This window comes from Pelodiscus sinensis, chromosome 31 (assembly GCF_049634645.1).
Source record: "Pelodiscus sinensis isolate JC-2024 chromosome 31, ASM4963464v1, whole genome shotgun sequence".
Taxonomy (NCBI): Eukaryota; Metazoa; Chordata; order Testudines; family Trionychidae; genus Pelodiscus; species Pelodiscus sinensis.
The window spans coordinates 4,493,959-4,497,823 of record NC_134741.1 but is presented as its reverse complement, the minus strand read 5'-3'; the positions used below and the strand labels follow the sequence as shown (position 1 = coordinate 4,497,823).

At 51.9% G+C, this 3,865-nt stretch overlaps 1 protein-coding gene across 2 annotated transcripts in view; it reads left to right on the top strand.

Annotated features, from left to right (window-relative positions):
* The window catches only part of LOC142821594 (uncharacterized), a 184,784-nt gene that overhangs the window by 81,700 nt on the left and 99,219 nt on the right, over positions 1-3,865 (top strand). The gene's annotated exons all lie outside the window — the stretch shown is intronic.

The following is a 3,865-nucleotide window of genomic DNA, read 5'->3' as shown; positions in this document are numbered from 1 at the left end:
TTGCGTATGAAACACACCTTTCAGCCCGTCTCCTAAGTCTAGCAATTGATACCAGCAATATGAGTGTCATTTCTATGGAGACGTGCTCTGACAATACTGTCTGGCTGCATTGCATCAATTGGACAGACTCTAACACCTGCCCCAGGTGGCTGTCGCGTGGTCAGGCCCTTTTACTCTCTGCAGCTCACTTATTTCTCTGCAGGTGGTTTTTTCCAGTTGGTGCTCACATCTTTTTAGACATAGGAGAATCCACATGAAAGAAATCCTTCAGCTGCCCTGACTGTGGGAAAAGCTTCATTTAGATTGGGGTTCCCAACCTTTTTCAGTCCCCGTGCCCCCTTGGCTTTTAGTAAACCTTCCCATGCCCCTTACTCAATATGAAAGGAAATAAATTCTAGAGTTTACCATGCATATGCACATAAATTAGATAAAACAAAATACAGGACTATGTAGTGCTACATAGTCCTGTATTTTGTTTCAGCTACACCAGACTAACACGGCTACATTTCTATCATAAATTAGATAAACAGCCCTGGCTGCTGCCGGCAGAAGGGTTACAAGTCTAACGCTCGCCCCACCGAGCTACTGTGGCACCAGCACCCCTTGTTCTGAGGCTGCCACTTCTCTCTCAGGGCATTTTCTCAGCAGCACCACCAGAGAGAAGCTGCTGCCAGTGGCTCTGCAGGACGAGATGAGCTTTGCCTTCCCCCCTCAACCCAACTCCCTACATGGCCCCATTTCCTGCCTCCCTTCCCGGGCTGACCCAGTGGCTGAAAGGGGCTGCAGTGTTGATGGCAGGAAGAAGATGGGTGGTGAGACCCTGGCAGCAAGAGAGTCCAACCGTCTCTTTGCTGCTTGGGCCTGGCTCTCAGCATGGGACAGGCATGGTTATCCTGAGAGGTGAAGCAGCAGAAGGAAAGCAAGGAGCAGAGTGTTAGCTTCCAATTTGCATATCTTCTGATCCCTTTTGTAGAGCTGTTTTTGTGGGGAGAATAAGCAGTGTAGATGGGGGCTTTCAAGCCAAAAAAACTTTTTCAAAAGAACCCTGTACACCTCATTTTTTTAGGAAGAAGGGTTCTTTCAAAACAGGGGTTTTCCCCCGCAAAAGAACCATGTTTAGACTGTGGTGTTTGTTTGTTTGTTTAAAAAAACAAAACAAAAACAAAAAACTCTTAGGAAAATGGCATTGAAAGAATTTATCATATCGTGCCAAATTTGCATATCTTCTTTCAAAGGCCAAGGATGATCTAGACGTGCCCTGAGAATAACAGATGTCCCTCTGCCTCCTGGGTCCACCTGTTTTTGAGGCTATGTCTAGACTGCAGGCTTCTTTCGGAAGAAAGCTCTTCTAGAAAAGCTCATTTTGAAAGAGAGCGTTCACACAGTGAAAGTGTATCCAGAAAGCCATATGCTTTTTTGAAAGATAGAATGCATCAATGTGGATGCTATCTCACATTTCAGTTATGATTACTATGCACAGAGTGGCAGAAGCCTCTTCTTTTGAAAAAACTTCCTCTTCTGAGTCCACACGTGCCTTTTCCCAAAAACGCTGTTTTGGAAAAAGGCTTCCTCATAGAAGAGGTTTACCGCCATCAGATGACCCTTCTGGTCTTTTGACTTTCAGTGGCCCCTCTGCCAGAGATCTAGCATGGACGTGCTCTGTGACTTTGGAACCCCAGGAAGCATGGGGGAGTAGTGACCTTCAGTGGCCCTAGGGAGGAGAGATTTTGAAATAGCAGCAGTGGGGCGTCCACACTACGGCTATTTAGCATCACTTATGGCTCGGGTTTGTCTCTTCAGCATGCTGCAGAGAAAGCCCTTGTGTGTTAAAGGGCCTCAGGAATCCCAGAGCAGAGGGAGCTGGGATTCTAGTCCTATTGACCCCCTCAACACACACACACGGTCCCACCCCCAAGCCTTCCCTCACATCCTTAATCCTGTGCCCTGACTTCTCTACCCTCCCACATCCTTACGCCTGCCCTGATCCCCCCACCACACTCACATGCTCCCCAGATCCCTGAGCCTCTAACACTCCAGTCCACATTTTCTTACAGGTACTGTCCTATTACAACCCCTCCCCCAAATTCTTGCCTTGAGCCTTCCCCCACCTGAGGGGTGGTGCCCAATAGAACAGTCCCTGTGAGAAATGTGTCACTTTCACCCCTGGGAGCAGCTCAGCCAGGCAAAGGGGCTGCCTGGGGCAGGACATTAGCCCTGGAGGTCAGGGGTGGGTGTGGCAGTGACATCACAAGGGCCTTTTGCATCCCCTCAGCTTATTGGCTAAAGGAGGTTGGGAGGTGATGACATAACAGAGAGTCCATGACAATGGCCAGGTGGGACAGGCTGCAGGGCAGGGGCTATCTCAGAGACCCCCATGGCTTTGCTGCAGGGAGTCTCCTTGAGAGTTGCCCTTGTGGCCTTTTTGGAGCTTTCTCCTTTCCCATGACTAACTGACCTAGAAGGCAGATGTCTCTGTGGAGAAGGGAAGAGCCTCCAAGAAGGCCCCTGCTAATACAGTAGGGGTATTAGCTCAAATGGTAGTGTGCTCTGTTAGCATGTAAGAGGTAGTGGGATCAATGCTGGGGGAAATCCTTGGTTGTCTCTTTACAGCCAGGGGGCTAAGTGGCTCCAGTAACCCCACAACTTCCTAGTTGCTCTCCCCAAAAGCCAGCCACACTGGGGCAGAGAGCTGCTGGACACCAGCCCTCCTGGGCCAGGCAGTGGCAGGAGCACTGGAGACAGGTTGCAGGTGTGGCAGAATTAGCTGCCTTTGCAAGTGAGAGGTAGCAGGATTCACTCCTATCTTCCACTGACTTGCTGGTGTCCCAACTCTTATTCCCACAATGCCCTTTGTGCAGGGGCTGTTGGTCTTTGTTCCAAGGCGTGTAGCTGGGAGCCAGGACTCAGGACCCTTCCTAAAATATACAAATTCCCCTCCCCCCATGACCCTCTGTTCCACTCACACTACACTGTCTGGCTGCCGCCCACATGGGCTGAGCTCAGGGGCCAGGTGGGTGACCTGTCCTGCAGCTGTGACAGCATCAGACCCCTCCCTCCCACCTGCTCAGTCTGGAGACCAAGCTCAGTCTGGACACCCAGCAGGAGGTACAAAATTGTCTCCACTGTCCCTAAGGACAAGGAAGCCAAAGCACATGAAGCGCGACGACCTTGCAGTAACCAGCCCAGCCAGTCCCACTGAGACTTACATTCATCTTGGAGGATTCAGAGCCTCGAGTGCTGCCCCTTGCACCATGGCACCTACAACTGACAGCCCACGGGGGCACCTGGGCCTCTCAACTCTCAGGCTGGCTAGTCCAACTGGTTTGATGTTTGGTCAAGGTGGCTGGTGGCTGGCATGGCGCACTGAGACCCAGGGCAAAGAGGCAGCCGGAATCTCTTGCTGCTAGCACCTTGCCTCCCAGCTTCTTTCCTGTCGGCAGCAGCCGCAGCCCCTTTCGGCCACTGGGTCAGCCCAGGAAGGGAGGCGGGAATGGGGCCAAGTAGGGAGTCAGGCTGAGGGGGGCAGTGGCAACAGCTTCTCTCTTGTGCGCTGCTGAGGAGAAAAACGCCCTGAGCAGGACCATAAAGACCGATTTAAAAGAGAATTTAGATGGGGGCACCAAGGGGACAAGAGTCAGAGCCTGGCAGCTTCTGGGACACAGGAGAGGCCTGCCCTGGCCACCCATGGAACTGCTGGTTCAGGAAAAGGCTGATTGGGGAGGAGTGTTGGGAAGAAGGAAACCACAAGCCTGGAGCGGGTGCAGAGGCTGCTGTGACTGGCAAGGCAGGGCTCTGACTGCAATTGCTGGGACAGGAGAGCCAAAGCCACACATCCTTGTGATTCCCTGGGGGTGTCCGTGCTCAG